Source organism: Xiphophorus maculatus, chromosome 13 (genome assembly GCF_002775205.1).
Source record: "Xiphophorus maculatus strain JP 163 A chromosome 13, X_maculatus-5.0-male, whole genome shotgun sequence".
Classification (NCBI taxonomy): Eukaryota; Metazoa; Chordata; class Actinopteri; order Cyprinodontiformes; family Poeciliidae; genus Xiphophorus; species Xiphophorus maculatus.
Genome location: NC_036455.1, coordinates 693,811 through 707,939, shown reverse-complemented (window position 1 = coordinate 707,939; position 14,129 = coordinate 693,811). Strand labels below are relative to the sequence as shown.

The following is a 14,129-nucleotide window of genomic DNA, read 5'->3' as shown; positions in this document are numbered from 1 at the left end:
AAAACATGATAAAACACAGCAGAATGTTCTTTAACAAAATACAAAAAGCTCTCATTGATCCCCTTTAAAGGCAGCACACAGCGTGAGTGTGTCCCTTCTCTTGTGTGCAAGCATGTGTACTCAGTGCCTTCATGAATAGGGGAGGATGAAAGGAAAAGCTGAAAAGGTCTGAGCACACCGCGTGGTTCAACGAGACAGCTCAATCTCTTGATCTGCCTCCATCCCCACCCACTGCTCTGCACATTTCTACCAACATTTTTCTCACATGCTCTTTTTTAATCATACAAGTAAATGTTTCTCTCTCTTACTCCCCACATGAGCTGTTTTTCAGTATTTTGAATATTCTTTTTTTTTTTACTCCTCTCCCTCTGCCTTATACTTCCCAACACATTTGTTACATCACTCTGTTTCCATTCAACACCAGTCTCTTCCTTCCTCTTACTTCAACTAGGGATAGAGCTGTGACAGCACTCAGGTGTGGATGCAGAAGCAGGAGTGACACATTCTCAGTACTATCAAACATGACATTTATGTGTCATAGTGTGACAGGATAGAAAACAACGGCACAAACTAAAGCTGGGAATTGTGCCAAACACACCTCTTTATACGTTTGACTTACGTTAAATACATGACAATACATGACTAACTTTAAAAAAAAAAAATATTGAAAATTAGTCATTTTCATACCACAAAAAGCTATGCTTCCAAAATTAGAAATACAATATCTCAGAGTAAAGCAGATAACCTGAATGTATTTCTTAAGCATTAAACTACTGCAATTAGTTATCGTCAAATAGCCCGCAACATTCAGTCTTATGTAAAAGATTGCATCACTCTTTATATCCAACAGAGCACTTCGCCAGCACTTTGGTGGACCAGAGTTCGCTTTTTTGGTCTGCATTAGAGTCCAATTGCACATCATACGCTCCCAAACAAACCGGACTTTCTAGACAAACAGACTAGAGTTTGACTAAAGAGGACTATCCTAGGACTGCAGGATTACTGGTGGTTCCTGGAATTTCTAGAAATAGACTGGGAGGACAGTAATTCAGCTCTCAAGCTCCTCTCTGGTGGAACCCAGTTTTGCTTGTGAGGTAGACACCCTGTCTACTTCAAAGTTCACACTTAAAACTTTCATTTTTGATAAAGCTTATGATTAGACTGGCGTAATCTTACCCTCTTTAGTTATACATCAAATGTGGTACTTTCATGCAATTACCTTGAGATACAACAATACCTATTTACAATTTAAGAAAAGGAACACGTATGAAATAAAAAATAAGAAAAAATATTACCGTAGATGTTTTACTTGTGTAATAGTAGAATGGCAGAAAATGATACTATTAGAAAAGAACATTTAAATCTAGAAAATTAAATCTTTTAAATTCAGAAGTTTGAAATCTTGTTAGAATTTTTTTTTTTTTTTTTTTGATGTAGTTTATTCAGGCTCCACGAGTGTTAAAGTTTAAAAAATAAAATAAAAAGATGGCTAAATGGAATAAAACTGTATTTATTTTACCCTTTTGGGCCTCTGTCTGTCATGGATAATGCTGGGTTGGTTAAAGTTGGCAGGATTTTGAGAATCATAGATGTAATCTAAGGATGCAGACTTACATTCAGTAAATTAAAACATGCGGTTTGATGAGGCTCGTTTGTCAGATAAAAATTATATTTTGGAAATAACCTTCAGCAGGTTTTAAGCATGCATTTTACAAAGGCCACATTTCTGTAGTACAGATGTTTGTTTTCATTGGTCTGACGTAATGGTGAAATCAATGTCGTGTCTTTAACTGTAAGCAGAAAATCATCATGATCAACAGAAACAGAGATCTGAAAATGCAATCTGCGTTTTTCACTTAGTGAATTTAGTTACTAAATTATATTATCATATTCTAATTTATTTAATTTAACTTATTCTTCAGAGTAACGGTTTAGAACTAAGGACCTAACATTGGTCAAAGAATTCGGATCACTATATCTCTGTAAATCTATAAATGATTATCTGCATCTAACTGTACCATACATGAATCTGGATTGAATTGGACTGTATGTAAGTGGAGTAGAATTTGAATATAAGATTGGACTGGAATTTACTGGGTTAATCTGGACTTAATGTGGACAAAATTGGAATCTAACTGGATACAAATTGGACATGCGTGCCTTGAGAAGACATCTGTTGTAAATTGGCACTATATAAATAAATTGATGTCAATTCGTTAGCACCTATGTGCACAGTGCCTCTTAAGACTCTTAATAAATGTCAAGATGAAGAATTGTTCCCACTCCTTCCTCTACATTCAGCCACTGACACCTGTTGTTTCGCTGCCCTGGTCAATCTGTGAGGCCCTCCCACCCATCATTCGTCCTCCCTGTACTTGCACATGAAGAGCCATTTCTGTCACTCGCTCATTCAGTTGTGAAATCTCCACCCAATCATTACCTGGAAATCTCACTCACGTACACAGAAACACACAATTTCCCCCTCATTTGGCAAGATCTACAAGACGTACTGCTCATGTGTGTTTGTCTGTGGGGCTCCATGTACACAGGGCTCTGACAAATGAGCCAAGCTCGGTTAAATGGCTTGTGATTAGGACACATTGGCTTCTAATTGCCTCTCATTACCATTTGAAAGTGAGTGGCGGCTGGAATCAAAGGCTAGGGTGGATGGCGTGCGTGCGTGTGTGTGGGTGGCACAGCACGCCTGGATCACAGTGGTATGATCACACAATAGAAAAGTTCAGTTGGATCTTTTACGTCTTGTTCACCTGAAGAAGCGAACCTCAGAAATAAGCATTTTGTTGCTCAATAGAGCAAAACCAAAATCTATAAATTTCAACTGCTGCCCAACAAAAACAACACCTGTCAGATGCTAAAGTACCTTTTTGGAAATACAGCATGTCTATCTCTGGCCCAGTTCACAGCTGATGATGCAAAAGATTTTATTCATCTGTGAAAATGTTGCTCAAAATAATATTTAAAAAATTATTAATCTAAACCAATTGCTTGTGCTGACATGGCTCTCAAGAACTCTGGTAGTGGGGTGTACAAAAAGAAAAATCATTCAGAGGGCCACAAATTGTTCCCAGGACACACTTTGGACATCCCTGGTAAACATCCTACTGCTGGCTATTTTTCTCTTAGCTATAGTTCTAACAACCTGGCCTGTGAAAGCATAGCCACCACAAAATCAATAACCTCATAAACTTGCAGACTTCCATCCATGCTGTCAACCCCAGCTTGACAGATGGACTTTACTTTTGTCAAACTTCTGCAGGATAGCAGACCTAAAACTAATTCACCTAAACCTCGCTATTTGTTGCCTCCAACACTCTACCTTACATATGTCAAGGTTATTCAAAAATATGTTTCAGTGAGTACAATAATCTCATAAACCCTGCTTGTTGTATACATGGCAGCATCCCAGTCTCCTTTGTATCATTTGCAACTTCCTCTTTGTCCTCAATCTTTGGAAAAAAAAAAATCCATGTTTGTTTGTTCATTTTCCAGAAGTTCTCCACAATCTTACAGCTACGTCGCTCTGTAGTCTGTTTCTACCATTAGGACACAATCTCAGGAGGATGCAGAAGCCATCTGCAGTGAGAACTATGTTGTTTTGTTGCTTTGATCTGCTTTGCAAATGACAGAATATACAATGCAGAAAGATTTTCTATTTGGCAAAGCAGAACTATGTGTAGCCTATGTGTTAAGTAAATAAAAATGTTGACTTTATAGCTGTTACATGTGTTTTTTACAAGCACTGTGTTCTTAGCTTTTTTCATAATCCATCTAATACTTAATAGAAGAATCAGTTGTTGAAGTAAAAATAGCGTGTAATTTCTGATAACTATTTTAGCTTTGAAGCCCTGCATGCTATTGACCAATCCCTCAACCTGTGAACCAGAGAATCAAAACCAAGACAAAACCAAGTCTCACAACTGAGCTCATTTTTAGTATTAAAGATATTTGATCAAAGATAAATATAAAAACATATCAGATGACCGACCTCCAAATGTTTTCAGTTCCACATCTTATGATTATCTAAATCAGTTTTTTATTGCTGCTGTTGTTGTTATTGTCATTTCTTATTGTATGTGCACCTCTGTATTACACACAACGTGTCAACAAGAATTTAAGTCATAAGGCGTTTCATCTTTATCAAAAAAGATTAGCTTTTGGAAATCATATTGTTAGACAAAGATGTCTGGTCAGAACATTGCCATCATAACAGGCACATTATGCCAAATTAACCCGTTTAATCCCAAATTTTTTCCTGCAAAGTAAGAGCATGCATTTCAATCCTTGGACCTCCCTCACACATGATATTTATGAATTATTACATTTTATGTTGGTTATGTTAGTGAAAATGTAGGTTTTATGCTCGGCAACAATTGTTGCTGGTGGGAAACTTCATAGTCTAAATTACACAAATCTAGCCTATTTATACACATAAAAAAATAAGAAAAATCATGACATGCATAACTTATTATAACAAAGAATGGTTATAAGTGTGCTCAGAAATATTTTAGAAACATAAAAATTGAATGCCACATCCTGCAGATGTCATTGTCTCAATGTGCCATGTGACCTTTGATCTCACTGGATTATTTAATCAATTAGGCAAAATCAGGTGAAAATGTTAGTATGAACAAATCTGCATCTGAGAGGCCATTGCCCCTGTTCCACCAGACCAAGAACAAGACCGTTGCCTTGTCCTGAACTAGTTTCAGGCGTGGCGCCATCTTGTAGAGGTCATTCAGTGCATAGGCCACACTTTGTGGAAAGGGTCGGCTTTTGGGGGGTGGGGAGGGGTTCAACTGTGGGAATGACAGTGATGTAGGAGACATCATTCTGAGGTTGCCTTCAGGCCTAGAAAATCTAAAACATCTTAGAGTTTAAGCTGTGTGAGAACAGCAAGACGTATAGAATAAACAGCAAAGCTATGGACACATAGCACAGTGCTGTCTATGTATTATGCTAGCGGCAACAATTGTTGCCACACTTACATTCACTCTTCTTATGATTAAAAGATGAATGAATGGATACAATTTTCTTTATATATCAGTAGAAGATACTTGAAAGAACATATGTACAAAATATTTTATTTATATTTTTTTATTAAAGTATTTACTGACTTTCTCTTGTACACGTTTGTGACACACATTTACTTCCAGCGTTACAGGCAGGAAGTAAAGAGGTCTAGTCATGTGACCTATCACACTAGATACATGAAATTGATATTTCTTAGAGTACACACTCTATTATTTGATTTAAAAACTAAAATTAGCTGCTAAAAGTCAAAACAATTCTTTTACAGCTTCCAGAAGTTAGGAAAAATGTCTGGCAACAATTGTTGCCGGTGGGATTAAACAGGTTTTAAGAACATAAAATTAATAACAGATACACATAATGTTCATAGTTTAAACATCTTAAAAATCAGCTTAAAGCACAGACCTGAAGAATATAAGCAATAAATCCTTCTTTTCGAATGCTCCTAAATGTGGAACTCTATATGAATATTTTGATAACAGAACTAGAGAAGCCACAAATATAACAATAAAAGCAACACAACAACAAATGGAGAATATTTCAAGTGAGCAAAGCAGAATGTGAATGGCCCTCCACTGCACTTCAAAGATGTCTGTTTCCTTTTACACAGCATTGTGAGCGAGAGAATAAGACAGCACCAGGAACAAACTAGAGACCATATCTAATCTATGTGACAGAGGCCATAACGTTATAAATAATAAGGTGCGTTTTATTAACAGAAATTATACTGTTACACAATTGGACTGCATTTTTATGCTTTAAAGTCCAAAACAAGTCTGTACAAAACTGCATATGCTTCATGAGGTTTGGTTTCACATTGCAGTAGGACAACAAAACATAAGATTTGAATGAGCCACTTGCCACGACGTGCTGTTGTTACCTAGAGCAGCACAGCTCTAGTTCAATCTATAAATTCATGTGCATAGTTAAGTAAGTTTCTACTTAAATACACATTTCATCACTTCACGTTTTGAAAAATTACATTTTATAACCATCTCAAAACTAAAATTATGGAGAATTTTCCTAAAAACTTCTTTCTGGGGCGTAGCATGGTGTGGCGGGAGAGCTGCCCCATATACAGAGGCTATAGTGCTTCATGCAGCTGTTCTGGGTTCGATTCCTGACCTCAAGACCTTTGCTGTGTTACCTCCCACAACACCCTTCTCTCTGCCATTTCCTTTGAATTACTATTGGAAAAAAGCCACCACTACCACAAACATACCCAAAAAAATTCTGACAATTACTTGAATATCAAAGGTAGTAGTAAATATTATTAACACACACTGTTCTTGCATGCTGAAATCTCTAGCGGAGAGAGATAAAAAATAAAAAAAAACTTGAAAAAATTAGAAAATGAGTAAAATATTGATAGTAGGAGGATGTAATAACATTAATGGACAAATAAAAAAATAGAAGTTACAATCACTTAAGTGCACGTTGTTGAACATTCAGGGACATATTTCACTTCAAAGTTAAGTTCAGAGAGTTTACTAAATAATGTCATAACTGTGAGTATGGCTTTTTTTAATTAAATATGTGCACATTAAAGCCCTCTGCAGGATATCTCACTGAGAATATGAGAAAAATGTTCACAATGCACTAGTTAAAGTGTTTATTGCACAGGCGCCCATAAAAGACAGGGGACACCTTAAAGTGCATGCTTTACATCTGCAGCACTCCCTTAATGTACATGCACTTTTTCCTCATTTGGATGGCATATTAAATTCATATTGTGAGTTTAAGCATAGCCCTACCCTGCTCTGAGGTGTAAACAGTGTAAAAATAGCCTGCTATCACAGGCTTCCCTACAGTCCCGTTATATAATGGTCCAAGCTCGGATGAATGACATCACGGGTAGTCCTGCAATCACAAACCGTATGTCCTTTACACCCAGCTGGTAATGTAAAACACCGTGTAGTAACATATTACACATGCAGCCGTAAACGTGTGCAAATTGCAAGCGGAAATACCCATTTCATAGCTGTAAAGTGTTTCGGAACAAACAAAAGTGAGCATTTTAACTTGACTTTAGCGAGTAGTTCTAGTTCGTGTTCAGGGGAAACACTTCCGCGATGGTGAAACGTTGTTAAAAAAAATAATCTCCTGCCTTTGACATTCCCTGTCAACAAATTAAGAGTATTGAAACAAGCGTTCGCAACAACATCCAGCAGAGTCTGGCGGTGTTTACCGCTGAGAAAGCAGCGTAAAGAGAACATGTTCGAGCCGAGGTCGAGTGGCGCAGTTAGTGGGAAGCGCAGCGGCTGGCCGAGATCAACTCGACCGGCGAACGCGCTCCTCGCTCGGTCACTACCCAGGCAAACCTCCGCTCCCTCTTTCGTCCACTAAAAAAAAACTCACTTTGCAACAAAGCAGCGATGTGACAAGTGTACCCACCCATGCCCCTCGTTCCCCCGGACTGTTTGGTGACTGTTAAAATAAGTCAGAGCGCGAAGTGAACATTTCCCAAACGCTTTGAAGTAAAGAGAGACGGGTAGAGAGCGCTTCAGCGCCACCCTTACCCAGTTCTTCCAGCCATTTTTATGTCCAAACAGAGCTCCAAAAGAGAGAAAGCGAGCAGTGACAGTTTGGAAAAAGCGGCTCGGAGTGAGTAGTTTTGTGCGACTTACTGCGGGGTGTAACGGGCTGCTGAGTTTGTGTGTCTTCTTGTTGCCAGGGCTCCCCTGCTCTGCTCCGCTCCGCTCCGGCGCTGACGGTGGAAAGCGTCTCCCCTCCTAATGATGTCTGCGGCGCACAGCTAATACCTCTCTGCCCCCACCTCCAGGGAGAAAGAGAAAGAGAGAGGGAGAGATTCACAAATGGAGCAGTTTGCGAGCTACTCATGCAAAAATATGACACATCCAGGGCTCGGAGAAGGTCAAACAGACGCGGAATTACAGGAGAAGTTCACTGACAGCACTGATAAGGCGTGGGGATGTCAAAGCACATACGTCATTAGAAATAGTTCAATTGTGCTTGCATATTAAACTCAGGCTTGGCTGCATTCTTTATTGCAAATGTAACAGTTTAGCCTCACTATGAAGAGCTTGGTCTCTACTTAAACCCTTTTATTGTCATTTTTGAAGGTCATAAAGTCATAAGGTCATGGCTGGTGATCGAGGCTCAAGGATTAAGAGAAAACGTGCTCTGCTTGAAGGCAATGAGTGACAGTCAGCTGACAGCAACCTGGAGGACATCTCAGCTGTGGACATTCCTTACATTTTCAAAGACACGAACAAAAGATGGCCGCAACAAAAAGGGTTAGTAACTAAAATGTTATAAGTCTGACTTTAGACGTGCTGTGCTGAAGTGCATAAAACCTACCGATCAGAGATTTTGTGGCCAATTTCATATCATAGCTTTTATGCATGGTGGGTTTTTATTTTCTCTCCTTAAAAACTATATATAAAAACAAGAAAATATACTTTTTTTCTGCTCTCTGGATGGATCAAAACAATACATTTTTTATTGTAAGATGTTACAGAGCTGCCTTGCACTCCAAGAAAAGAATTACACAATATCTCATTTATGAAAAAAAATATTAAAGCTTACTAACCTTGTACTTTTTCCACACACTTGAAAATGAATCTTTTCCTCCAAGGTGCACTCAAAATAATCAAATCTGTCCAACATCCCTATTTGCTGTTATCACTCATTTGTACAGACCAACAAAAAAAAAAGAAAGTAAGGACATTTGTCAAACAGCTCTTTCTGCTAATGAAGTTTTCAAAAACAAGACATATTGGCAATAACTTTTAATTTATTTTACAAACAGGAGGATCAGCTTAGCACCTCCTCCTCATGCTGTTTGCCAAGATTGGTCAAACACTGCTGTGGGATGACATCATATTCCTCATTTGCTCTAAGTGTGCCGGTTGTTTCAGTCACTCTAATACAAACGGTACCAGAGTGGTCACAAGTGTTCCTTGAGATTGTGGTCAGAACTGCAGGCAGGTCAGACCTCAAAAAGAAAAAATCAAAATGAGTAAACCCAAATCTGTGCATCTTCAATACTTTCCTGTTAAAATCATTTAAGTCAGCCTCTTTCACTTCTCATCTATTTTGAGAGCCTTTCACTACTTTGACCTCTGTGACTCCTTCCAGATTTCCAGTGTGACAGCACTGCCTTTCCCTCTACAGCGGAGTGCAACCTGACACCGCTCACTATGAACCGCAGGGTGCACGAGGCTGCAGTGTGAAGGATAATCAGGGATGTATCCCGCTCCCTGCCAGTCACTCAATAAGTGGACTATTGTCCTACTGTCCATTGTACCCTCGTCACATGTGTGACAAACAAAGAACTAGAGAGGTAGACTGCCCTGTGAGCCAGAGGTTTAGTATTACGCTGATGCGCCGCATGCATAGAAATGAAGACACATAGTTGGATGGACTCATATTTGAATAACAAGATTTCACATTGCATTTCATGACAATTGTTATATTTTAACACCAAATAAAACTGACTTACTGTTGTGGATTATACAGACCTGATTACTGTATTATCTGGAGCAGCTGTTTATGTATACACTGTTGAATATAAAATGTTGGTTTAACTTATTGAAGGTTGCCATTAGAGAAACGTTGTGCCTTGGTAAAGTTCCCTATCCCTACAGCACAATGGGTATAGCTATGCTGCAGTGTCAGAGGCAGAATTACTCTACAACTCTTTAAATTTAGTAAGTAAATTCAAAGAGCTGCCCTTAAAATTCAAAATCAGGAGACAGAAACAGTCATATGAAAAATTAGAGCCACCTACACAGCCTGTGTTTTCTTAACAAATTGGAACATATGGATATTTAAACTAACGTTTATCAACATTCAGAAATTCAACTAGTAAAAAGAAAATAACCTTTAATAAAAGTAATAAAAAGCTGTTTTTAGTGATGAATAAATTAGTGTAATCTCACATCTATTTCCACTAAAGTGGGTATAAAGCAATCTGATACAGAGGTGTCAAATATTATTATGACATTGTTACTCAGTATTTCAAAGGAGCCGTGCCCGGTTTAAACTAGAATGGCTAGAGTTAGTCCACTTTGACGTATACCTATATCGGCTTCGATAGTCCAACTGGCCTGAAGGATTTTCTCTAGCAGGTGCTTTTGTTCTGTAAATAGGGCCATTACCTTATCAGTACCCTGGTAATGGCCTCAACGCATCTCACAGTTGCACAATAGACTTAGACTTCGACTTCGACTTAGACTGACTTTGTTGTCATTTTCAATGCACAGGGTGTATAAAGAACGAAATTTCGTTGCATACGGCTCAGGACAATGTTTGAGGTTCCAATGTATTAGCTGTTTTCAACAGGCGCTTTTGTTCCGTAAATAAGGCCATTACTGGCGCACCCAAGCACAATGAATTCATTATAACCTCCTGAGACCCAGATCTCTTTTGCTTACACTTTTTCCATGTTTTTTTGAGGTGGATCAACACAATTAATTTGGTAAGTTTATTTCTAAACTGTCATTTTATACCCTCTTAGCTTTATTTCAAAGAGAAACATTACTAATTTCTTTTAGAAAAACCTTTGAACATTTCTTGAAACAGATTGTATGTTTTGCAAACTCTATGTACATTTGGCAAAATGACCTGGATAATGCAGCACAACATCATGGATCAGCTGCAAAAGGTCACATCTCTCCAAAAACACTTCATGTATGCTTCAAAACTAAACTGAAGAGCACTACCTACAGGAGACCTGATCTCCTGCAGGTATCATAGATACCCACCCCCAACATGGACTATTCACATTCCCACCTTCTGGCCCGACGGTCAACGACCACATTTACAATTGAAGAAGGGATGCTAATTTGAGCCATCAGAGTCGTCAGGGTGGACTCCGGCCTTTTGGCCCTGTTGAGCCGATATGGGAAGGACTCGAAAACTGTATCATCCTAGTGTTAAACCTTTAAACATTTAGCTTAGCGTGCTTCCAACTGTCCAAGTGAAAGTTAGCTAATCCAGATCAATCACTAAATCTAAAGATCAATCTCTATCCAGATGCAAACATCCATCTGAGGCCTTCAGGAAGAAGACTGTAGCAGGTTGTTAGTTGGATAAGACATTTGAAGCGGTCTCTAAGGAATTTAAAATCAATCATTTCACTTCAAGAAAATTAAATTATTACTATTTTTTTGTTTTGTTTGTTTTTCTGGACAGCTCACATCACAGAATTCACCAATAATTTCAACATGTATCCAACGGTGCTTGAGGAAAAGGTGAGGCCATCTAAAGCAGAATGGCGTGGGAACAATCATCTTGACTTCACTGTGAACAAAACAAAGTAGATGATCACAGATTCAGATTATTCTCTGTGTCGAGGACACCAGCGTCCTCTTGGAGCCATTGAGTCACAGGTAAGTGTTTTGGGGGTGAAAGTTAAGATGTATTTCCTTCATGGCTCTGGGGACTAGCATGCAACCAATGGAGATGGTGGTACAAAGAAGGATTCTTCATGAAATCAAGAAAATACAGACAACCCTGAACATCCTGAGACAGTGAGGCTGTTATACAACACCAGAGTGTCTTCAGTCAGAGTCTTCTTCAGTGCTGCTGTAACACTGACCACTACCAGAGATCCTTCTTCCCCACAGCCATCAGCATCTAAAGCAACTTTTTGAAGAAGTTTGCATAATAGTTTTGCATTTAATTCCCCTCTGGGATTAATGAAGTATTTTTGAATTAAATTGAATTTAACAACAAATCAATTTTACAGTCTAGTTGTGTTACACAGAGTTGCAACATATCGTTGCTACGCAGCTACGGGCTGGAGCGACTAGTAACCAGTTCAGCAGTTTGACATCAGCTAAAACTTCCAATTAAATTGCTTGAAACTATGGGAAAACATTATTACAAATGGACATGTATTGTTTTGCCACTGTGTAGTTGAAGAACTTCCCAGAGGAGATGTTTTCCATTTCCATTTCCATTTTTCCAACATTGGGTTACTCCCTAGAGATGTACCCGTGTTCTCTGTTGAAGGTGTGAACACTCAGGGACAATAAAGCATGACTGGGTGTGGCTTGTATGAGAAATAGAAAGAGGGAGCTTAAATGTGCATACCTCTTTGTTAAATGACTCATAATGAAATGTCATCTGCCACTGATTTTGGCTGCGCAAATACTCCTCCGCACCACACAAGGAAACAAGTCTGCTTGAGCAGAAATATTGCAACAAACATGAGTTGATCTGCCACATAAACAAGAGAGCTAAACTGTCACTGTAAGATAAATTAACATTAGCTTTAGTCAGGCCTTTAGGAGACTTATAGTGGTTTATTTTCATTGCATAGCTGCTGAAAAGTGATGTACGGCATGTAGAAGAGGTCTACACGAGGTCATTAGGGATTTTGACTAAAGAAGACCTCAGTAGAAAAAGAAAGCAGATCTTCTAAGTTTTAAAAACAGCCATTACTATACAGTCTTCATATGAACTGCTCCCTATTTACACCATCTCTTATTCAAATCTGCAAGCATTTCCAGAATACACATGTTTAGTGCTACTTCTTGATTTAGTGAACAGACACTGGAAACAATAACAATAATGTCTGGAGTCATTTTGTTTGCTCCCTAAGAGTAGTGACAGTTTAAAGTAATCTTGATTGCTAGATCTTCTGGATTTCTGAGGCTCATTTAAGGATTTTCTTATGATTTGTGAGGCGTTTTCTCAGTTTTAGCACAACACCCAGATGAGTTTGTCAAACCATTTAACTCTGATCTTTCAATCATTCAGTGTCTTAAAGTCAAGCACTGAAACTAGTGTTGTGTCAACACAGAACACAATCAAATCTGTATTCTCTTTTTACTAGCAAAATGGCCCAAACATATAACAGACATGAAAAGACCTGAGGGGATACTCGGCAGCTACCACTGGTCTCCTTTACTACTCGTCTGATTGCTTCAAGTTATTCTTCATTGCTCATTCATCATTTCTATCTGTTATAGAATCCCTAACTTGCTTCATGTCTCCACCACAGCTTCACCTCAGGCCGTTGGGAACTTTCTGGTCTGCTCCTCTGCTGCCTAATTGACAAGAAGCTCTTTCAACTCTCACAAGAGTCCAGCACTTTTCCTCTGCGCAAAGTCCCACTTACTTCCACACAGCCACTCTGCAACTTCAACTCGCCAACTCCCATTCAGGCTCCATAAACTTTTCAACCCTTGTATCCAAGGGTAATCGCCTCCAAAGCCATTACTCACTCCACCAGCAAAAAGTAATTCACTTGCCTTAGCCTTTCTTGAGGATCTCTACCCTTCTTCTCTGAAGAAGACTGTCAAAAATGAAGACTGGAAGCTGTCTTTATTTGTGTAAATGTGTAATGGAGTTGCTGTTACACATCTACTAAATATAACTGTTAATATTACCGCTCCGAGAATGATAAAAATCAAGCTACTCTTTTAGAAATGTGACCTCATTTCTTCTGTTCCTCTCTAGCAACCAAATCATGCAGGCTTAAAGCCGCCCTTGCAAGTGTAATCCTGCAGCAAAAGCCTGCTAACAGTTTACCTGTTCTCACACACCTTTTCCCTTCCACGACAAGGGAAATGGAAAGAATGGAGGATTACAATGCACTGAGTTTCCTAATCTATGTATTACCAGGAGGCAACTGAATCTGCACATCCTAGGCAGGCAGAGTTTGTGAATTAATCCTGAGTGCTTTAATATGATCTGTGGGATAGACCCACATAAAGTAATGCCTCACTGTACAGGGCATGGAAATTGTTACACACTTTTCAACATATTTTTTATAAATTCAAATCTGCATTTGTTTAGCTCCCCGTTTAGCAGACAACATTTAATGTTACTGATTAAATGCTTCTTGTCATTTAATCAGTAACATTCCAGCTGTTCGCTGAAGGCCTCAGACATTTGTTGGAGAACAGAAAGCATCATAAAAAAACCATGGAACACAACAGACAAACAGCAAGAAAGTTTTAGAAAAGCTTAAAGTGGATCTAGTTTCTGAACCTGCATCTCAAATTTTGAATATCCCAAAAGACGGTGCTCCATCTATCATTCATCATACTGGAAATATTATTGGACGATTTCAAATCTACCAGGATCAGGCTGTCAACCAGAGT

At 38.6% G+C, this 14,129-nt stretch overlaps 1 protein-coding gene across 2 annotated transcripts in view; it reads right to left on the bottom strand.

The window, feature by feature from the left end:
* atxn1 (ataxin 1) overlaps positions 1–7,943 on the bottom strand; it is a 110,120-nt gene extending 102,177 nt beyond the window's left edge. Inside the window, exon 1 of one of the 2 annotated variants that reach the window (XR_002753711.1) lies at positions 7,677–7,943. The gene's annotated coding sequence lies outside the window, so the exon portion shown is untranslated. The remainder of the gene's footprint in view (positions 1–7,676) is intronic. The other variant, XM_023345144.1, reaches the window with a different exon arrangement.
* Positions 7,944–14,129: the final 6,186 nt, after the last annotated feature.